The following is a 24,153-nucleotide window of genomic DNA, read 5'->3' as shown; positions in this document are numbered from 1 at the left end:
TGCAAGGGAAGGCACGTACATTAGGTTTTGGTCCATGGTATTAAGTCCTTGGTATGTGGACCTACAGTTTTGGGCCATGGTATCTCATCAGATGTGTTGATCCCAAGTGTTGGGTCCATGGTATTGGTTTGTTATGGTTTTGGACCGTGGTATTGTGAAAGGCCTAAGACTATAAAAGAGGAAGGAGATCATTAGGCAAGGGTCATCTAATGTATTGAATATCTAAAGATGTGTAAGTGATTGGTTTGTGTGGCTGGATCTGAATCAAGGAGGAACCTAAGCATTACAAGATATATAAGTTCTATTGATGGGTCGATATCTCAAGGCTTGAATAGTAATATCTTTTTGTGATTTGATATGTTATAATCGACGCATAATTAGATCTATAAATTTGATAATCTGAGTATAACTAAAGTCTGTTTAAGTGTAAAGGGTGAATTGTCCTTTATAGATCTATACGCAGGTTCGGCTCTGCAAAGGTGCGTATACACACAGGTTCAGCAAGAGAAGAAAGCGTATACGCTGGTTGACCTTGATTCAGCTACGTATGTATGCAGGTTTATACATAGTGAAGTAACGTACGTCTCTTGAAATATGTTTTAGCTGCTTCTGTGGATTACTGCAGTTTTCTGGGTTCAACATTGGTGTCTGGTTACTAGTATTGTTTTCTGGTTACAACATTCTGAAAATTTATTGGTCGATTCAGTAGTTGTTTATGGAAAGGAGATTGTTTGATGCACATATACTTGATGTTTGTTTGATATTCATGGATCCAGTTTGAAAATTGATGAAACGTGGTCCCTGGAAGAAAAGAGAAAGTTGTAGCCTTCTGTAGGTCAGCACCTACGTACTAGTATCTCAGCTAGTACAAGAGCTAAGGGGGTTGTAGCTCCCTTCCAAGAGAAGCTGGAGAACGAGAGAGGGTTGTAGCTCTTTGCAGGTTGCAGCCTGCATACTGGTATAAGTCTGCACCAGTACAGAATCATTGTAAAAAGAAGTTTCTAATTAAAAGAAGATAGAGATGAATTGCAGCAGGTGGTTTTCACCCACATTGGGTTTCCACCTTATATCTTGTGTTCTTGTGTGTGATTGTCTTTTGCTCTATTTTTACTGTTCCTGGTTACTGTTTATATGACTCTGATGCATAGATTAATGATCAACATCTGTAGAATACATTAAATTATAAGTCTGCATGGTATACGCTGGTTTTCTTATCTGAAGTTGCGTATATACGCGGTTTTCTCTAACTAAAGTAGCGTATATGATCTGGGTGTGAAATAAAAAAATATTTGACTTAATAATACTGATTCACCCCACCCTCTCAGTATTATTTCCAACAATTGGTATCAGAGCAGGTCCTTCAGAAGAAGCTTGATCACTTGAAGGAAGATCTATCATCATGAGCAACTACGAGAGAGAAGCCTCGATCAGGCCACCAATTTTTGATGGGACCAACTTCGTCTATTGGAAGGTAAGAATTACAGCCTATCTTCAATCTCTTGGTACAGAAGTCTGGGATATCATAGATACAGGGTACACATTTCCATCAGCAACTCCTACAGATCCGGCTGGGAAGAAGCAGTATGAAACAAATGCAAAGGCTGTCAATACTCTATTAGGGAGTATCTCAAAAAGAATTCGTCAAGGTTATGCAGCTCAAAACCGCAAAAGAAATGTGGGACAAGATCGTTCTGAGCTATGAAGGAGATGAACAGGTAAAACGAGCAAAACTGAAAACCCTCAAAATTTAGTATGAAAATCTCAGAATGCACAATGATGAAAGTGTGGCTAACTATTTCCTTCGTATAGATGAGATTGTTAATTGTATGAAAAACTTGGGTGAAGAAATAAAAGAGGTTGTTTTGGTTGAAAAGGTTCTAAGATCTTTGTCTTCTAAGTTTGAATGAAAATTTTATGCCATAGAAGAAAAGCAGAATCTACAGAGCCTTACCATGTCACAGTTGCACGAAATTCTAACTGCTTACGAAATGAGAAGGAGGACCATCAGACAGGAGAGAAGCTGCATTCAAGGCTTCAGGAAAAGGAGACTAGTATGAGTCAGGACATATGTCAGAAGAAGAGGAAGAATCAAATTTTGTCAAGAACCTCCAACGGGGAACTGGAAGATTCAGAGGTAAGTTGCCTTTCAAATGCTTTTCTTGTGGAAGAGTCGGTCATTATGCTGCAAAATGTCCTCATAAAGATAAACTAGACAAAGGTAAGGAACCTGTCAGATGGAACAGAAAGCAGAATAAGAAGAGCTATTACACACATGAAGACAGTGATGGATTGTCAAATAGTGATGAAGATGAACGAGGTAATGATGATAGACTTTTAATGGCTTTTGAAGATGATGATTTCTTGGATGCTATAGATGAAGAAGGTATTTATGAAGAAATTTCTAGACTTAAAGTTTGTTTAGAGGAAAAGAATATGATTATAGATACTCTAACATTCCAACTTGCCGAAAAAGATAAATACAATGAAAAGTTAGAATGTGAAATTGTGGGACTTAGAAAAGAAATTGAGAAAACAAAAGCCCTTAATCTCAGATTTGCTAAAGGATCCGAAACTTTAGATGAGATTATCAAAGTGCAGCATTCTCCACTAATCAAGACAGGTCTGGGATATAATGAAGAAGCGTCTCAAGCACAGGAGCCATCCACCTCCAAAAGTTATCTTGATGCAGCAAGGAGGAGTGAAAAAATTGACAATCGACAGTAAAGGCACAATGGAGATCACCAGGTAAATCAGGGACAATTTACCTCAAGAATGAACAGAGACTACCAGGTAAATCGGGGGCAATCTACTTTAAGGATGAACAGAAGCTACAACTAGCCACAGGTAAAACATTCTCAATTTGCCTCAAGAATGGATGTCAATAGAAACTACAATCATTTGGTTGGTAATTGTAGGAGTTTCTTCAATGGCCAGTGTTTCTCTTGTCATAACTTTGGTCACAAAGCAGCTCAATGTGTTGCCTATAAGACAATCATGACTAGAGAAGCTCAAAAACAAAGAAGTATGACTGCGATCATGAAAAGGACCTACAATAACTTTTCTGCTCTTGAAAATGAAATAGAATGTTCTATTTGTAACAACTTCGGTCATGAAGATTCTGAATGCAGGAGTAGGTTTCGGCAGACAACTCAGAAGGACCAAGTCTCAAGTGCCAAAACATGGAGAATGAAAGAACTGCAACCGGAAAGATGTGGGATAGCCTTATATGCATAAGGACAGGAAAATCAATGGTATATCGACAGTGGATGTTCGAAACATATGACAAGTGATAAAGAAAAACTTCAATCATATAGCGCCTTAGAAAAGGCAAAGAAGGTCTCATTTGGAAATGACACCCCTGCGTTCATAAAAGGTAAAGGTTCTGTTCAGTTGAAAGAAAAGGTCAAAGCTGGAATGTTATGTATGTTGATGGCTTAAAGCATAATCTATTGAGTGTCAGTCAGATGTGCAATCAAGGAACTGATGTAATATTTCGATCAAATGGTGTAGTGTTTGTGATCTTGATACAGGAAAAACAGTGATCAAAGGAATAAGAACTCCAAATAATTTATACATATTCAAAGAAGGACAACATCAATGCTATCTAAGCAAGAATGATGAACACTGGCTATGGCACAGAAGATTGGGGCATCTTAGCTTCTCTCAGATAAGGAAAGCATGCAAATATCAGGCGGTTCATGATCTTCCTGACATCAGAATTCCAGACAATACAATATGCAAATCATGTCAGTTTGGTAAGCAAACCAGAACTAATTTCCCTGAGAAGGAAGGATCAGCTAGCAGGCCACTTGAACTTGTCCATACTGATATATGTGGTCCAACTAGGAAGAAGTCACCTCGAGGTGAAGAGTACTTCATATTGTTTATTGACGACTTTTCAAGGATGTGTTGGTTAGGACTCATGAAGTATAAAGATGAAGCTTTTGAAAAGTTCAAATCATTCAAAGCCTTGGTTGAAAAGAAATTAGATCGACGAATCAAATGTCTTAGATTTGATCGAGGAGGAGAATTTACCTCAGATGAATTTTTTTATTTTTTTGAAGAACATGGCATAAGAAGGGAATTTTCTGCTGTGAGGACACCCCAACAAAATGGAGTAGTGGAAAGGATGAACAGAACGGTTCAACAAATGGCTCGTGCGATGCTCGATGAATCTGGAACTCCTGCAACCTTCTGGGGTGAAGGCGCATTTGCTGCAATAACTATTCTTAACAAGACAAATGTCCGGGTAAATGGCACTCAAACTCCTCATGAACTTTGGTATGGTAAGACTCCCACAGTGAAATACTTCAAAATTTTTGGAAGCAAATGCTACATTGAAAGGACTGATGAAAATCTTGGCAAGTTTGAACCTAGAGCAGATGAAGGCATTCTCCTTGGTTACTCTCCCCATAGCAAAGCATATAAGTGTTACAGTAAAAGACTTGGAAAAATTATTTAAAGTATTGATGTAGTGATTGATGAAGAAGGAAATACCTCTAGGCAGGAAAGATCTGAAGTTTTCAAAGATGATGAGGACTATCCCTCAATGTCAAATTAGATTCATGATGAAGAAACCCATGCGGCACTAGAAGAACAAATAAGAATAGAAGAAAAGACTCCATCCAGATATGTTCAGAAGAATCATCCAGAATCTCAAATTTTGGGGCAGAAAGAGGCAGGTGTACAAACAAGGAGAACCATTTCAGAAGCTTCAAGCTATCTAGCATTTCTCTCCTCCACCGAACCACAAAATGTAAGAGAAGCATGCAAAGATGAATGCTGGGTCAAGGCAATGAATGAAGAACTTGAGCAGATTGAAAGGAATAACACTTGGGAGTTGGTTCCTAGACCAAAAGATAAGAATGTCATAGGGACAAAGTGGATTTTCAAAAATAAGCTGAATGAAAATGGAGATGTGGTTAGAAACAAGGCAAGACTTGTTTGTAAAGGATATGCGCAACAAGAAGGCATAGACTTTGAAGAAACCTTTGCACCAGTGGCTAGACTTGAGGCTATAAGAATGTTCCTTGCTCTCTCTAGCTTTCAAAAGTTCAAAGTATTTCAGATGGATGTAAAATCTGCCTTTTTGAATGGAGACTTGAATGAAGAAGTGTACATTGAACAACCAGATGGGTTTATCCTTGGAAATGATCCAAATCTTGTATGCAGACTCAAAAAGGCTCTCTATGGTCTTAAACAAGCTCCAAGGGCTTGGTTTTTTCGGTTGGATGAGTACCTTCATCAACAAGGTTTTGCAAAAGGATCAACAGACAACAATCTATATATAAAGGTTGACAATGAAAAGTTTCTAATACTTGTTGTGTATGTTGATGATATCATCTTTGGCAGCAATGAAGAAGACATGAGTCAAAATTTTGCTTTGGTAATGCAAAAGGAGTTTGAATTGTCTATGCTTGGTGAGCTCACATATTTTCTTGGTTTACAAGTCCAACAAAACAAAGACGACATTTTTATATCACAAACCAAGTATCTCAAGTATATCTTGAAGAAATATGGGATGGAGGATTCGAAACCAGTATGCACTCCTATGGTTACAGGATGCAATCTTAGCACAAATGATGAATCAGCAGCTGTACATCAACCTACCTATAGATCCATGGTTGGTAGTATACTCTATCTAATAGGTACCCGACCAGACATTATGCATGCAGTATGGATAGTTGGAAGGTTTCAGGCAAATCCAAAGGAAACTCATCTTCAGGCAGTTAAGAGAATTTTCAAATACCTTTAAGGGACTCAAAACTATGGTTTATGGTATCCTAGAGATATAGATATCACACTTCATGCATATACATATGCAGATTGGGAAGGTAGCATGGATGACAAGAAAAGCACTAGTGGTGGTGCATTCTTCATGGGTCCTACATTAGTATCATGGTTTAGCAAGAAACAAAGTTCCATTTCATTATCTACAGCTGAAGCAGAGTATGTAGCTGCTACATCTTGCTACACACAACTCCTTTGGATGATGCAAACATTGCAAGATCTTCAAATCACTTGTACTCCACCTATTTCCATTTTTTTGATAATACAAGTGCAATCAGCATTTCAAGGAATCCTGTCATGCATTCAAAGACCAAGCACATACCTATCAAATACCATTTTCTTTGGGAACAAGTGCTTGAACAAAAGGTCAAGTTGGAGTATGTTCCCTCTAAGGAACAAGTTGTTGATATTCTCACCAAACCACTGCCCAGGGAAACATTTGAATACCTCAGACAGAAGCTGGGGGTAGTTGATGCATCATCTTGCTGTTGGAACCTGTCTGTTTCAGAGAAATGTGGTTGTACGCGAGTTGCATGAGGAGGATCCGCGTACATACGCTGATTTATGCAGATACAGTCGCGTATATGGTGGTTTGAAGGAAATCAGTGGGGACAGACTCTGGTTGAAGAGAGTCTGATATGGGTCTGATGAGAGACCATCTGGCACAGGTTCAGGGGGAGCAGATAAATTTCTAATAATGCTTTGTTGGCATTACATTAGAAGCTCTTGGTTCGAGTACACAAGCTATTTTTGGGTTCAGGTGGATCAGCTGCAAAAGGAGAACAGAAGGAGAACATGGTTGCTGATCTGAATAGTGTTTGACAGATGTTGTTGATATTAGTTATTGGTGACTTTCATAGTCTTGCTCTAGATATTTCGTCTCTATGTCATGTATATCCTTTTTTTTATCAAGGTCATGTAACGGCCTATTTTGGTTTGCCCACTATGTCTGGGATGAATGATGTAATGAACTTGGTTATCATATGTAAATTTTTGGTATATCCCCGCTTGGTTGGGAGATGGATGTATGTATGAGTCTTTGGTGCTAGGAAGGTCACTTATGATGTATAGAGTCATGTTCTTTCTTGTAGAACATCTTTTTGCAGACCTTGCATACAATCAGGGGGAGCATGAACAGCACACTTCAGCAAGAACAGAGCTTTCAGCATGAACTCAGAGGGAGCATGCACAGATTGGTACACCTTGGCATATACAAAGGGGGAGCACATTCAGAGATTTCAGCAGGTACTCAGGGGGAGTACGGATAGTAGAATGTTTATCAAGGAAAGAGAATATCTTGGTCTGCCCTTTGCCCTTGATGTCAAAGGGGGAGAGTGATTTGGTGTTGTTGCCATCAAGTCCAAAGGGGGATATTGTTGGCATTATGATGCATGTGTTGTACTAGATGGAAACCCACTCGTAGAAGAACATCTCACTTATTTATAACTAGATGAATCTACAGAAGAGATATCAGATGTGACTGAATGCATGGGATGTAGGACAGCTCAAAGGAATCAGATGACAGTTCTCAAGTAATGACAAGTTAGCTTTGCCATCAAGTCTAAAGGGGGAGATTGTTGGCAGTATGAGACAAGTGTTGATCTTGATGGAAAATCACACAGATAACAGATCATAGTGCAGCAGGTCAGTAGCAAAGAATTGATGATCAGACTACAAAGAATGAAGAAAATAAGGTATACACAGGTTCCTCTTATCAAAGTTGCGTATACATGCTGTTAAAGCCTAAATCTGCCTTAGGCTGAAGGAAGGCAAAATTCAGGATAACCACAAACCACGCTCAGTCTGGTAGCTAGCCCTACCAGAATAGGAGAGGGCTCTCTCTAGGTCACTCTCAGTAAAAATAAAGATAGGGTCTGAGATGACTCAAAATGAATACTGATTTTAGGCTAATAAATAGATATGAAAAAGAGGTAATTGATTGAATGACTGAAATTTCTGGGCCGTACAGGACCAAAGGACCACATGAGCTGGGAAATTAAATCAAAGACACAGAATATTTCGTGAGGCAAGATAGGCAAGAGGTTTAGCAATCAGATTTAAGTAATATGGAGTGGAAAGACTGTTGAGAGGTTGAAAGGGGCATAACTGATGAATCCTTTTCAAACAGAAGAAGACACACAGAGGATGAACGCTTTTACAAGGCAGAGCAATAAAATGGATTCTACCTTTCTCACTAAAAAAAATTCAACTGAAAATGATAATGAAGGAACTGTAAACATAACAGGATACATATGAAACAGAGAAAAAAAAACACATTGCTAAACACACACCACAGGGATCTCATGAATCAGAGCTGCATCATTTTTATTAATCTCATGGCCAAAATGTACAGTGTAGAGCTGAGTTTTCTCTCCCACCATTTCCCAGAAACTCCAACCCTTTATAAATGATTTTCAATACATTAAATAAACTTAGAGGTGGGAAAACAAATTGATGAAGATAGGGAGTTGTTTAATCATCATTAATAAACTGAAGCTGAAGAGCCACCATTCGTTCTGAAAGAGAGCAACGTTCAATTTATGACCAATGAGCAGGCAGAACGTTTTAAATTTAGGCGTTCGGTCTTTGACCGTTCGCTTTCCCTTTTTTTCCGTTTTGAATAGAAATTAACTTTTAATAAACAAAAATGGTTTTGATTTTGCCTTTTATGACGGGAAACATGAACGATCCCAGCTACAATTTCGCTGAACTCAACCATACCTCCTTCAATACCAGCGAATACTTTTTTCTTTGTAATAACGATAAGCCAGTTATGCGGTAACATTCTGCCATCCTTCACACCTTGCTCCTGCATAGCCTTTTGGAAGATCTGTTCACTATCCCCGGTCTCTATCAAGCGATCAATTGTCTCTTCATCGGCCTTTTCATCCCAGTCATTGTAAAAAATCTTCGTCCAACTACTTCTCGATATTCCTCCTGAATCATCTGCCTGAGTGTCTGAAAATCCGACATGCGATCCTTTAACTTTTTTTTTTTTTTTTTCTCAGGTGGTAGTCATCGTCATTCAAGAGCGATCAACACCAGTGCCTTTCTCACCTCCAGGTTTCTTTCTGTTGGCTACATTATCGGCATCAAGAGATTCAAGTTTTTGCTTGATATTGCGAGCAATTTTTCCCATTTCATCCACATATTTCTCCATGCGCTGTTTAATTTCTTTCATCGGTAAACTTAACAAGATCCACAACACTCTCTTTATCCAATCACACCAAACCTGGGTTGATAACAATAACAAGACGATTTGAACTTAAAGGGAGCCGAGGAGATCGAGTTGTTTTGGATTTATGGAAAAAAAGCTAATTTTTTGTGTGTTGGCTCTGTGCGCCGCGTGAAACACCCAACGCGCCGTGCCTCTTGGATGCGTCGTGCACGTGTAAAAATACATTGTACAGAGGTGCCCAGTGCGCCGCGCCAGTTGCCTAGTGTGCTTCGCACTGATCTTCAACACAATTTCGTTGACATCTTCCTTACGTTTCTTATTGGTGTTGCCAAAGGTGCTTTGAAGATTTGCATCTGTGGTAATATTAGAAATTTTTAACTATAACCCCAGAACTACCCATCTTACAAACTTCAACCAAAGGTGATCGCCCTACAAGAATAGCATCCACAGTTGTTTCTAAGCTATGATGAACTCGCCATTCACTCAGTGGTATCATCTCCACAGCACAAGTAAAAGAAGGTGGCCCTTTAGCTATATTCCATGTTGAGCAATCGTACTGGCAGCCAAGGCTTCAAGCTCTATTCCGATTTCATCAAATACAATGATCTGAGGCATATGGATTTCAACTGCTTCTATCATGACCTAATTACAGTGGTCTTCCCAACACCTGAAAGTTCTATAATTAAAAAGGGAACCCCCACTCTTAACCCAGTCTTGAACCATATATGCACTTCCATATATGCCCAGCCAACTCAACATGTGAGGCCACCATGCGTTTTTGGGTGATTTGGGCGCTTTCTGGGAGTTTTCAGGCTCTTTGGTTGTGTGCCGTGCCTCCTGGATGCACCGCGCCCGTGTAATTTCGCACTGGATGATCGTGACCAGTGCGCCGCGCGGCCCATGTGCACCACACCACCTACTCTATGCGTCGCGCCGGCTTTGAACACAGTCTTGGTTTTTCACAATGACAAAATCGCCCTCTCACCACTTTGAGTCGGCTTTCAATTGATCCCTTGTATGCAAAATGACATTGATCAACATAGACTGGCTACACAGCCTTTCTCTTGGTACAATTTAGGATCTGAGGCATGCTACAGGATTTTCCTTCAGAATGCCGAATGGAGCATTCTGCCTACGCTTCTGAAATTTAGATCTTACTGTAGCTAGGTCTGTCCTCCAACTGGCAGTGTTCCATAGTCCTGAAACAATTATCCTCAGTCTTCAAAATATCACTGTGAACTGAAGGGAAGTGATCATCGCTGCTACAAGTCTTCTTTCCCAGAGATGATGGCATGTATATAGGGTACTCAAATTTGAGCACTTCCTTGCACCAGATTAGTGGCTGGTTTGTGTCCTAGGCAGTCCTTCACAGTTGCAGGCCTGCAACAATATGACACTCAGATACCTTAGTTGATGTTTTGCTTCTCCAGTCTTAACATTGTGACAAATATTCTCCTTAAAGATGCCAGTTGAAACCTTGCAATGACTGTCAGTAGCTCTGCTGTCATACATGCTGATATTGTATTTCTTTGTGTCATTTTATGAGCTGTCCACTTAAACTGAACGTACATATTACAACGAATCATATTTATGATAGAGATTGCCAGGGGTGTCACCAATTTTTTAATATGGCTTCATATACTATCAGCAACATGGGATTTGTACAATCAATAAAACACAGTGCAGGTATGGAACAAATATGTTTCATTCCTGAATGGCCTCAGATCCTCTGTGCTGTTGTAAGAGAAAACTAGTTCTCACCCTGCTCACTATCAGCAACTTCCTCTTCATTTTCCTGGCTAAAACGATAGCTTTTAGGTTGATTTTTTGCAGGGATGGTGGCATCAGATTTCAACAAAGGATTAGGAGAGGCTGCATGTGAACATCTTCAACTGAAAAACCTTGAAACTATATATGGAAATTATTTCAGAAGGTGAAAAGATGATTTTTTCTTCAAAACAGGGTTTTGAAGAAAAGTCATGATCAATCAGTATGACAATGAAATTTTCGAAATGAAAACATATTTTTGAACCTCTCTCTGGCCTGCTGGCATAATTGGGCACTTAAATCAGCTAAATCCTAGACCTAAAAGACCTAAAAATCTTATAAGAACTCTTTGCTGACAAGAGGCCAAATGTTGACTGTTATTGATTGGAAAATTATTTTGATGGACCTTGATGAAAAGACCTGAGCTAGTGGGTACAAAACATGAGGGGAATGAGTGACAAAAGCCCTTCCGTTAGATTATGGCATGACCCTAGTGGAATGCAGATGAATGACGGAATGAGAAACCTAAAATGAAATGCAAAAAGAGTTTTGATCTCTGACGGAGGACTGACAAGACCGACTCTAACACACGCGGGATAATTGATCAAAAGGCGCGTATGTGTATACACGCACTTTCATGCAAGGGAAGGCACGTACATTGGGTTTTGGTCGATGGTATTAAGTCCTTGGTATGTGGACCTATGGTTTTGGGCCATGGTATCTCGTTAGATGTGTTGATCCCAAGTATTGGGTCCATGGTATTGGTTTGTTATGGTTTTGGACCGTGGTATTGTGAAAGGCCTAAGACTATAAAAGAGGAAGGAGATCAATAGGTAAGGGTCATCTGATGTATTGAATATCTGAAGACGTGCAAGTGATTGGTTTCTGTGGCTGGATATGAATCAAGGAGGAACCTGAGCATTACAAGATAGATAAGTTCTATTGATGGGTCGAGATCTCAAGGCTTGAATAGTAATATCTTTTTGTGATTTGATCTGTTATAATCAGCACATAAACAGATCTATAAATCTGATAATCTGAGTATAACTAAAGTCTATTTAAGTGTAAAGGGTGAATTGTCCTTTATAGATCTATACGCAGGTTCGGCTCTGCAAAGGCGCGTATACACGCAGGTTCAGCAAAAGAAGAAAGCGTATACGCTGGTTGACCTTGATTCAGCTGCGTATGTATGCAGGTTTATACACAGTGAAGTAGCGCACGTCTCTTGAAACATGTTTTAGTTGCTTCTGTGGATTACTGCAGTGTTCTGGGTTCAGCATTGGTGTCTGGTTACTAGTATTGTTTTCTGGTTAGAGCATTCTGAAAATTTATTGGTTGATTCAGTAGTTGTTTGTGGAAAGGAGATTGGTTGATGCACATATACTTGATGTTTGTTTGATATTCATGGATCCAGTCTGAAAATTGATGAAACGTGGTCCCTGGAAGAGAAGAGAAGGTTGTAGCCTTCTGTAGGTCAGCACCTACGTACTAGTATCTCAACTAGTACAAGAACTAAGGGGGTTGTAGCTCCCTTCCAGGAGAAGCTGGAGAACGAGAGAGGGTTGTAGCTCTCTGCAGGTTGCAGCCTGCGTACTGGTATAAGTCTGCACCAGTACAGAATCATTGTAAAAAGAAGTTTCTAATTAAAAGAAGATAGAGATGAATTGCAGCAGGTGGTTTTCACCCACATTGGGTTTCCACCTTATATCTTGTGTTCTTGTGTGTGATTGTTTTCGGCTCTGTTTTTACTGTTCCTGGTTACTGTTTATATAACTTTGATGCAGAGATTAATGATCAACATCTGTAGAATACATTAAATTATAAGTCTACATGGTATACGCTGGTTTTCTTATCTGAAGTTGCGTATATACATGGTTTTCTCTAACTGAAGTAGCGTATATGATTTGGGTGTGAAACAAAAAAATATTTGACTTAATAATACTGATTCACCCCCTCCATCTCAGTATTATTTCCAACATTGTGTCTTGTTGTCACTTCCAAAGAAAATCTCAGATTGCCTACAAGACTAGTGCCTGGTAACATCTAGATTTTATGTGTCTTATATGATCTTCGGGAAACCAGAGACATCATACACATTTTATACACATATCTAAATACAAATATACAATTGATCTGAAAATGGGGCACTAAAGGCTCCTTGTGAGATTACAAGAACCTCTCCCACTTGCAAAGCTTAATTACTCCCAAGATAACTATGATTAACCAATGTGGAACTAATAATGTGCTTGGCAATAAGGTGTATTCTTATGTACATTTTTAAAACTTTTTATGTGTTGTAAATTGATTTTCTTAAACTGATATAAAGCATATAACAGTGAAACAATGTAGCAAATGAGCATCACACATACGACAACAAGTTTAATATGGATTTCACCCAAAAATCTTGGGCTATGTCTCCATGAGCTCTAGTCAATCAACTAGGCTCTTTGGGATTATGGCAATAGTTCTTTTACAAGCTCCATGCTCAACTCCATAGTTTTACACGGAAACATTGGGCTCAGAATACCATCTCATCCCTGGCTCTGAAGCTCTCCACTTTCTAGCTCCGGCTCTGGCTCTGGCTCTGGCTCTGGATTTGTGAGCTTCAGCAGTCTGCTTGACCTCCAAGCGACTGTCTCAGCAACTTTCAGCTCTCTCGTATTTCGCTCGACCTCCAAGCGATTCCCAAAAACTCCCTCAGCTGCTCTATGCTACTTGCTTATCCTCTCAATCATTCTCTCTAGCTCCTTTGAGGCACTCTTCCATCTTTCCGGCTTCCCCAACTATTTCTCTGCGTATAATCATCACTCTTCGGCCCTACAACTTCTCTGCGCGTTGTCTGTGTTATACTCCTATAGTTATAGGTGTCATATTTCATGATTGACTGGTTGAGCTCTGTAATATGTTCATCCTTTCCTTGCTGTAAAGGTTTCCATATTATCAAAAATCAAAAAATTAAAAAATGTAAAGAGGGTATACCCTAAAAGAAAAATCAAAGGGTAAAAAGAATAAAATGGTCAAAAAAGAAAAAATGAGAAGAAATGAACCCCAAAAAAATAGACCAAGAAAGTGTGCAAGTCCAAAATGCCACTACTATTTTATTTTCTGCAAATAAACATTGTGTGCAGTTTGTTCTTTTTTTGCCACAATTGATTGATGGCCAAACAGCTTAATCTTGGCTAGTTCATGTTTTGAATTTCCTGTTTTAGAGATAGAGAATAAAATTTGTCCAAACTGTTTAATCTTGGCAGATGAGTAGATAGGTAGAGAAGCAAAGGAGCTCAACAGTTTAATCTGAGCCCTTGGATGTAATAAGTGCAGACTTAGGTAGGATTCCAATGAAAAGAAAAAGAAGATTTATGAGGGTTTTCCAGTCTAAGTGCACCCAAGAAAGAAGAAAAAATGTTAGGCCAAGGTAGGCAGGGTAGGTAGACTGGTGTTGCAGAAACACACTTGTGATTGATTTTGTCTCTGAAAAATGTGTTAATCTTATCCCTATCACAAGTGCAACGCAGGTATTTTGATGCAGCTCAAGCGAGGCAGCTTTTATAACTAACTCCCCTTCGGTTTTTCCCCAAAACATTCATTAACTCCCCCCAAAGGTATTAAGATCTGCTTAATATCCTTGAAACACTCATTACATTTCATAACATGTTGCCTGAGTAAAACTCTATTTTACTTAGGGAAATTAGCCATATTTCTCACATAAACTCTTTTTTCCCTTTAGCCTAAGTTTTTAACCTTTTAAACTTAGTGCTTTAATTTATTCTTTCATATTAACTCTAAATTTATTGTATAAATCCTATTTAAAATTGTTCCCCTCCCCGTATTATGTATATAGCAAAAACCCATATATTTTAAATATCCCGTCCTCGGTCGATTACGACCATATTACTGTTTTAATAGAGGGATTAATAGTTCATCAGGAGCTTATTAATAGCCTCCGCCGCGCAAAACTTCAGGATTGATTAACCTTTGGTTAATTAATAAACCTAACTAAACCTCCGCCATCTCCAGCGATCGTCCACCATCCGATCTGGGTCTCCACATCCAATGGTCCATAATCATATTGTGACCACCTCCACTGCCGACTTTTACCTCCGGGGAAACTGGCGATTTTTCTCCCGTACAGTGGACACGCGTCGCTCTCACGCATTGTTCGCTGCCCCTCCACCCGAAACCGCCCAAGCCTAAAAGCGGTGCGGGCAAAATAGCTTACCACCCTCTTGCTGACCCTCGCTAACATCATCCTGCCACATCACCCCTCGCTGATGTCACCTGCCATGTCACCATCCGTACTGCCATGTCACCTGCCACGTCATCTATCATGTACCCCCCCAGCTAACACCATGCTAACATCATCCGTCCTTGAAATCAAATTTTCCCCCTAAAATTCTTTTTCTCAAATATATGGTAAAAAAAGGTCATTTTGTTATGTTTTTTCATTCAGTGCCCCCACGCACTCCAAGCATAAAAGGGACCAAGACCGCATTTTCAGCTGTTTTGACCGCCTCCAACCAGAAAATATCCAACCAATGAGCTCCTGGCCTCAACCAAAGTTGCCATTGTACCGTCTTCTTCCTTTTAAATACAGTTCGAGCCAGCGCCGAAAGACTTCCTAGCCCACAAAAGAAAAAACAGAGATATGCACTACCCTAGCCAGTGGGAACATGTAGAGACATCAATCACAGAGGAGAGGCAGTGTAAAGACACGTTACAGTTCCATTTTGCCAGAAAGGCGGTGAGCAGGAGTCAGATCAGTGATAAAGTGTATCAGAGGAGCATTAACCAGGGTACGCAACAAGTCAAAGAGTATCAGATCAAAATTAAAGAGTATCAATGCAGAATTAAAAGAAAATCAAGTCAAATTTAAAGAGTATCCGAGCTGATAAGGAGAAGTAGATCAGAATTTAAGAGCGCAGTTAAGACAGGCAGATGCGTAGAGCTACTACAGGACAGTTGCAAGCCGAACCCTAAAGGCCTGCCTCCAACACAACATCAATTATCTTTCTCGAGCCACTTCTATGTTACTTGTAAATTACTTTAGGCTAAAGTCCAGATATCATCTCATAGCTTTTATGAGATATCTGTTGTACATATTTTGTTGTATAAATACCCCCTTCATCAGATTTTTGAAGAGGTTGGGTATGTGTAGATTTCCTTAGACTCTGTTGTAATATTGTACTTTGGAATAAAAAGTTGTTGGAATCAAACTGTTGTCTGACCTACTGGATGAAGAATTGAAGCAGAGGACTTGTCACAGAATTCTTGAATCAACCTCTGGATCAATAAGTCCCTTATATCTTGTGTTTTACAGTTTTCTTGTTTACTATATCATCTGTGTTTTCATAATCTGAATGACAAAGAAAAAAGATAATTCAGAATCTGCTTAACTGCACTCTATTTTCAATCTTTATTATTCTCTGTGTTTTCTTCAGAATTAGCATAAACAGTGAATTCTTAATTGATCTTGTTTCTTGATTCTCTCATATTGACTATTTGCTAAGGAATTCTTAACTGCTCCTTATCAGTAATCATCCATTTTTCCCTCTTTCAGTATGTTGAAGGATTCTTAACTGCCCTTCACCCATTTGAGCTCATTCCATCTGATTCCAAGCTTTATTTGTTCCTTGTTTGACTACCTTGCTCTGTGATGCCATACTCTATTAGAAACCAAATCTAGAAAGCATGTTTCTTTGACTCCATCATGCCCAATGGACTGAAACTCTTCAGTTTTGCCTCACTATTCTATTGAATCTCACCACCCAAACTCAAAACAAAACCCTTGAACTTCATAACTAGCCTAACATTTTTAAAAATAAAGCTAAATCATAAAGAGAGAGCCCTCTCTGGATGCAGATTGGCTAGAATCTGTATCTAAAAGATTGGTCTGTGGTTACCTCAGCCGTATTCCCTTTCTTACAACTTTTGGGAACAACCTGAGTGATAACATCATTAGCAACTTCACTGGGGACCTGAATAATTATTTGTTATTATTGTTTATTTCATAAGCTATAGGTGGAGCCTGAAGTTAGCTAGGTAGCCTTTGAAACTGCTTTTGCTTTGCAATTGAAGAAGTAAATAAATGCTGCTTCAGTCTTTCTCCGGTCTAGCTTATGGCTTGAACATCTAGTTCCAAATAATTGATCAGTTCTTCTTTTCAAATAAATCTTTAGGATAGTTCAAAACTCCCATATCCAAAACTTCCTAGAAGAGACTATTAAAGTTGTATTTAAAAATCTATTTCAAGAAAAAACCAAAAACAAACCTAGAAACTGGCTTCAGAAAAGATTCATTACACCAGATCAAATCCTGATCCTAATCCTCCACCTGTGTTTGAAAATCCTAATCTGATTCCTAGGATCCTTAGAAGCCAAGAGAGCCAAGAAAATTCTGCTAGTTCACACCTTAACAAACATTTGCAGAACCCCATTCAATCTGAGCTTACTTCTGAAAAAACATCAAACCTTTCTGTGATTAATACAACTTCTCCAAGTTCACCATCAGCACCTCAAGTCACCCTTTCCACTCTTCCATCCATAGTACACATTTCCATTGTTATCCCTACTCTTCCATTTGTTACATCTATTTCTGCAATCATGGAAAATCGGTATACTCCCCTAAACTTACCTGCAAATCTAGGGGCTATGCCTCAAGATTATGAAAGAAAAATCACCTATTTTGATGGTACTAGCACTTACACAGATCAACAACATACCAAGAAAATGACCGATTATTTCAAAAACTATGAGATTGATGATGATGATGTTAGAATGAAAGTATTTGTTTAAAGCTTAACTGGAGACGTTAGAACCTGGTTTAGAGCCCTCCCTGCAAACAGTATCAATGACCCACAAGCTCTTTATCAGACCTTCTTGAACAGATGGGAAAAGAAGAAAGATCCTCTTCATATTTTATCAGAATATGAGAACATAAGGAGAGGCACACAAGAAACTGTCCAAGATTACTATACCAGATTCAATAATATCTACAATGCTATTCCTTAGAATCTCAGAGCTCCTCCAGATTTGGCCTTGATTAAATTCCCTGATACATTTGATTCTGATATGGCATACCAACTTAGGGAAAGAGATCCCCGAAACTTAGAAGAAATGCAGAGTATAGCTGTCAGCGTTGAGGCCAACCTGATATCTAAATGATCTAGAGCTAGAGTTGAAAGAAGGAAACCTTTCAAAGAAGAACTTTCTGCCTTTGAACAGAAATTAGATGCAATCATAAAAGGAATGGATAAACTTGGAGATAGAGTAGAAACAATTGAGAGAAAATCCCCTTGGGATTGTCAACCAAGCAACACTGGGAGAAATCCAAATTTCAGGAAGAATCAAAATCCTAACACTGGGAAGATAGTGCCTGACCAAAACATTAGGCCCCCATTTCAACAAAATTATGCTGAAGCTTCAACTTCTGACAAACCAAAAGAAGACACTCAAATCAATTTGATGGGACTCAACAATGAACAACAAGTTTTCTTGACCCAAAAGGATCAAGAAGCTCACATTGTGAAACAATTCCAAACTCAGTCAGGTGAATCATTTGAATTTAGGGAGGGATATGATACAGCCATTTATGAGGTCCACAAACAATACAATATGCGGAGCAGAAGAATTGATGTCCCTGAAAACAATAAACTGAAAGATACCAAGCAACCCAACAAAGGTAAGAATAGTAACCCCCCTGTACATATTCTTTCTAAAACAGATCCTAACCCAAACGGCCCAATTGTTGAAAACATGTCAGACAATCAACCACCTAACAGACAACCTTCCACTGCAATTCCTGCTAAAGAAACAGAAGAAAAGCCTCTAGAACATGATTTGGAAACAATTCCAGCCCATAATCACAGTCATGAAGAAGAGAAAAACATAGAAAATTCAGTTGTCCGAAATACAAAAACTCAAACCGAGAAACCTTTCAATTTTGAGACAGAAGTAGGCAAAATAAAGATAGCTATTATTTATCAGAATTAGCCAAACATAATGTCTACAGAAGTCAAATCTGCAAATCACTCAAAATTTTTGTCAACGAAGATTCAGTAAACGTTTTTGATGACCAGCTTGAACTGATATTCGACCCTGAAGTGAATGGAAAAACAGGAAAGGGAGAAGTTCCTCCCTTTTATGTGGCTTTAAAAATACAAGATAAGATACTGCATAATGCCATGTTCGATTCTGGTGCTTCTCATAACTTAATGCCTAAATCTGTAATGGAGAAGCTTGACCTTGACATCACTAGGCCATATAAAGGTATTTTCTCCTTTGATTCAAGTCAGGTCAAATGTCTGGGTTTAATCAAAGATTTATGTGTGTCACTAGTCCAATATCCTGCCAAAACCATCTTAATGGACATAGTAGTAGCTGATATTCCTCCAAAATATATTCTGTTATTGTCTACATCTTGGGGTGGAAAGCTTCAAGGATCTCTACAGTTGGATATGTCTTATGCTACTATTTCAATGTTTGGTCAACCAAAGAGATTGTACAGAGAAACCTTAATGAAGTATGTAGTAAGTAGTCAAGAGAAACCGCAAAATTTCCCTATCTACTCAATACATTCTGATATGGATTCTTTCATCCTTTACAACACTGAAATTGATCCCCCACATACAATGAAAGTTCTGGTAGGTGAAATAGAAGAAACAACAAATGAAAAGTCTAGTGTCCAAATCCAAGAAATTTCTGAGAATCATGAAACATCAGAGAAATCAAAAGCAACTGAAAAACCAGATCTCCTGGTAAAACAGATCCCTGAAACTCTAGATGCTAATTATAAACATGAAATCCTTTGGTACTTAGAGTTTGACAATTTTGTGAAAACATTAGGAGCTGGGGCAGGAGTCTGGGTGCACAATCTTCAAAACAATCATGTTGAAGGCCATGCCTATAGGTTAAACTTTAGATGCACTAATAATATGGCTGAATATGAAGCTCTGTTGCTAGGTCTTAAACTAATCAAGAAATATGGGGAAACTAGAGTGTGAGTCCTGGGAGATTCTGATTTAATCATTCAACAGATTAAAGGGAAGTTCTTGAGTAATGATCCTAGATTAAAATAATACAGAGGAATAGCCATAGAAATCCTCAACACATTTTTGGAAACTCAGCTTGCCAAAATCCCGAGAAAACACAACCTGCAAGCTCACAGACTAGCAATGTTTGCTAGCACCTGTAAATTACCATTTGAACCAAATAATCAATTCACAACAGAAATTAGACACAGGCCAGCCATACCTGATAATGTAAAGAACTGGCAAGTGTTTGACAGTGATAAACAGATCAACAATTTTTTGACCCTAGAAGAGGAATTTTCCAGCACTAATGCAAATGTAGATACGGTCAGTGAGTTAGATCCAGCTAATCAGATACAAATAGACATTTAAGTAGAAATAGAAGTCAAATGCTTCATCCAACAAAATTTACCAAAGAGGAAATACAGGTTCTAAAAGAAACAGATGTTGATGAAATTATTGAAGGAGAAACTGAAATTATTAATTTGAAAGACAATCATTTGCCCAAAGGATTAGCTCCTTTGGAAGATCTCTTTGATTTCAATGATATCCCAAAAAAACCCCAAATTGAACCTCCTAAAGTAGACATTGTAGACTACAACATAGGAATTGCAGAGAATCCAAAAATGATAAAATTATCCAAATCTTTGCCCCCTGATCAAAAGCTTAAGTATGTTCAACTGATCAAAGAATTCCAGGATTTTTTTGCCTGGAGCTATGAAGACCTGAAGTCTTATGGCACCTCTGTCATTCAGCATACAATACCCTTCAAGGAAAATCAAAAATCATTCAAACAAAAACTCAGAAGAATCAACCCTGTACTGCTTCCTTTAATTGAAAAAGAAATCAGATGTATGCATGATGTAGGGATAATTGCACCAATCAGATTTTCAAAATGGGTGTCTAATTTAGTGCCTACAAGGATGAAAATAGGGGAAATCGGGTTATGTGTTGACTTAAGAAATTTAAACAAGGTCTCTTTGAAGGAAAACTACCCTTTACCCAAAATGGATCATATTTTACAAAGGGTAGTAGGTGCTTCTAGAATTTCACTGTTGGATGGGTTTTCAGGTTTCAATCAGATTCTGGTTCATCCTAATAACCAAGAAAAGACTGAATTTACAACACCATGGGGTACATTCAAATATGTTAAAATTCCATTCAGACTTAAGAACGCAGGAGAAACCTTTCAACGAGCAATGGACATAGCTTTTGCCAAAGAAATTCACGATTTCCTGGTTGTATATCTAGATGACCACACTATGTTTTCCAAATCAGATCAACAACATTTAGATCATTTAAGACAAGTGTTTTTAAAATGCAAAAAATATGGTGTTTCATTAAATCCTAAAATATCTATGTTTGGTCTAGAAGAAGGCAAACTGTTAGGCCATATCATCTCCAAAGATGGCATCAGAATTGATCCTACTAGAATAGAAGTTATTTTGCAAATACCCCACCCCAGAAATGTCAAAGAACTTCAAGCTTTCTTAGGGAAGATTAACTTTTTGAGAAGATTCATACCTAATTTGGTTGAATTAATTAGACTACTGAACAATATGTTAAAAAAGGATTCAAAGGTAAAATGGACAGTAGAAGCCAATCAAGCATTTCAAGAAATTGAAATGGCTCTGACCAAAACACCAGTCCTCACAAGTCCAAAGTTCGACAGAGACTTCATAATTTCTCATTCGCATCAGAACACACCATAGCAGTTGTTTTACTACAAAAAAATGATCAAGGATGTGAAAAACCCATAGCCTTTTTTAGTAAAGCACTTAGAGATGCACCTTTGAATTACAAAATCATGGAAAAACAGGCTTATGCACTTGTGAAAGCTATTCAAGACTTCATAGTCTACATATTTTACTCACATGTAATAGCTTATGTGCCAAATGCTGTGGTCAAAGACATCCTGACTTAGGATGGAATTGAAAGCAAACGAGGTAGATGGATAGCTAAAATATTGGAGTATGACATTGAAACAAAACCTACAAAGCTGGTAAAAGGACAAGGATTGGCTAAACTCATGACTAAAACAAACTGTTAAGCCCTAGACATCAATGAACTGGATAATGAACAGGAGATGGCGACCCCACAAATCAGCCAGGCCTTCTTAGAATGACCTTGGTATGCTGATATAATCCATGTATTAATAAACTTGCAGGCTCCTACAGGGTTATCCAGAACAAAGAAAAGGTTTTTAAAGATGAAAGCTTCAAAATTTTGTATTTTAGATGGTGCTCTTTTTTGGAAAAATCATGAATGTATTTTATTGAATTTTTTAATAAAAGAAGAAGCTGACAGAGTTCTCAAAGAATTTCATATAGGGGATTGCGGTGGGCACCTGTACTTGAAATCAACTGCAGACAAAATCCTAAGGGCTGGATTTTATTGGCCAACCTTGTTCGCTGATGTAAAGAAGTTTGTCACTGCTTGCCACAAATGCCAAATTTTTGAAGGCAAGAGAAAACTGCTACCCTTACCCTTGTGACTAATCTCCACTGAAAAGCCTTTTCAACAATGGGGTTTGGACTTCATTAGAGAAATACACCCTTCCTCTTCTGGCCAACATAAATGGATTCTTACTACCACAGACTATTTCACCAAGTGGATAGAAGCCATTCCTTCTAGACAAGCCAATGACACAGTGATCATAGGATTCTTAGAGACCAACATCTTGTCTAGATTTGGCTGTCATGAAAAGCTCATAACCGACAATGTTGTTGCCTTCAAATCCAAAAACCTGATAAATTTCTGTAGCAAATACCACATCACTTTAGGCCATTCCACAACCTATTACCCTCAAGGTAATGGTCTAGATGAGTCCTCCAATAAAAGCCTGATCAATATTATTAAGAAACTGCTGGAAGAGAATAAGAAAAATTGGCACAAGAAACTCACAAAGGCACTGTGGGCAGACAGACTTACTACAAAAAGATCTATTGGAACTAGCCCTTATGAGTTGGTTTATGCCATGGAGGCTGTGTTTCCTTCATCTTTAGGAGTTCCTATGATGAAATTACTACAAGAAGCTCAGGTGGAACCTAATGGCATTCAAAAAAGAATAAATCAGACCATCCATTTGCAGCAGACCAGAGAAGAAGTGCACCAAAGATCTCAAGTATTACAAGAAAAAGTCAAGAAAATATTTGATAAAAGGACCAAAGCTGAAGATTTCTACATTGGAAACAAAGTTCTAAGGTGGGATTCCAAGAGAGAAGACAAAGGAGAGCATGGGAAGTTTGACTTCCTATGGAAAGGGCCATTTATCATTCAAGCAGTGCAAGGGAACAATACTTACTTCCTAAATAGCCTAGAAAACAGAAGAAGGAACAGTGAACGGTCGAATGCTGAAACATTACTTTGATCCACTTTTTTGATGAATTTTGACTCTAACATGTACATACTATATCCTTGATAATGTCATAGTTTGGATTGGATAGTAACTTGCTGCAGTTGAAGCCCGTAGAGAAGGCCCTAAGCTTCACAAGTGTGTTGTAATGTATACAATAAAACAACCAGAAAAGGAAAATTTCAGAGCAAAAGTTATGCAGAAGGCCATCCGACCTGTTGTTCTTAACTTTCCACTAGGGAAAGCCATCCCCAAGTGGAGCCAGTGTTATACTCCTATAGTTGTAGGTGTCATATTTCATGATTGACTGGTTGAGCTCTATAATATGTTCATCCTTTCCTTGTTGTAAAGGTTTCCATACTATCAAAAATCAAAAAATAAAAAAATGTAAAGAGGGTATACCCTAAAAGAAAAATCAAAGGGTAAAAAGAAAAAAATGGTCAAAAAAGAAAAAATTAGAAGAAATGAACCCCAAACAAAATAGACCAAGAAAGTGTGCAAGTCCAAAATGCCACTACTATTTTATTTTCTGCAAATAAGCATTGTGTGCAGTTTGTTCTTTTTTTGCCACAATTGATGGATGGCCAAACAACTTAATCTTGGCTAGTTCATGTTTTGAATTTCCTGCTTTAGAGATAGAGAATAAAATCTGTCCAAACTGTTTAATCTTGGCAGATGAGTAGATAGGTAGAGAAGCAAAGGAGCTCAATAGTTTAATCTGAGCCTTTGGATGTAATAAGTGCAGACTTAGGTAGGATTCCCATGAAAAGAAAAATAAAATTTATGAGGATTTGCCAGTCTAAGTGCACCCAAGAAAGAAGAAAAAATGTTAGGCCAAGGTAGGCAGGGTAGGTAGACTGGTGTTATAGAAACACACTTGTGATTGATTTTGTCTCTGAAAAATGTGTTAATCTTATCCCTATCACAAGTGCAACGCAGGTATTTTTATGCAGCTCAAGTGAGGCAACTTTTATAACTAACTCCCCTTCAGTTTTTCCCCAAAACATTCACTAACTCCCCCCAAAGGTATTAGGATCT

At 38.4% G+C, this 24,153-nt stretch overlaps 1 protein-coding gene and 1 pseudogene across 1 annotated transcript in view; both read right to left on the bottom strand.

Annotated features, from left to right (window-relative positions):
• LOC149183199 (uncharacterized) overlaps positions 1-24,153 on the bottom strand; it is a 133,217-nt gene that overhangs the window by 10,372 nt on the left and 98,692 nt on the right. The gene's annotated exons all lie outside the window — the stretch shown is intronic.
• LOC149183200 (putative syntaxin-131 pseudogene) lies at positions 8,263-8,971 on the bottom strand (annotated as a pseudogene).

This window comes from Pinus tabuliformis, chromosome 3_2 (assembly GCF_031772625.1).
Source record: "Pinus tabuliformis cultivar Carrire ecotype Pingquan chromosome 3_2, CPIR1, whole genome shotgun sequence".
NCBI classification, from domain to species: Eukaryota; Viridiplantae; Streptophyta; class Pinopsida; order Pinales; family Pinaceae; genus Pinus; species Pinus tabuliformis.
This window is presented reverse-complemented; position numbering and strand designations above follow the sequence as displayed.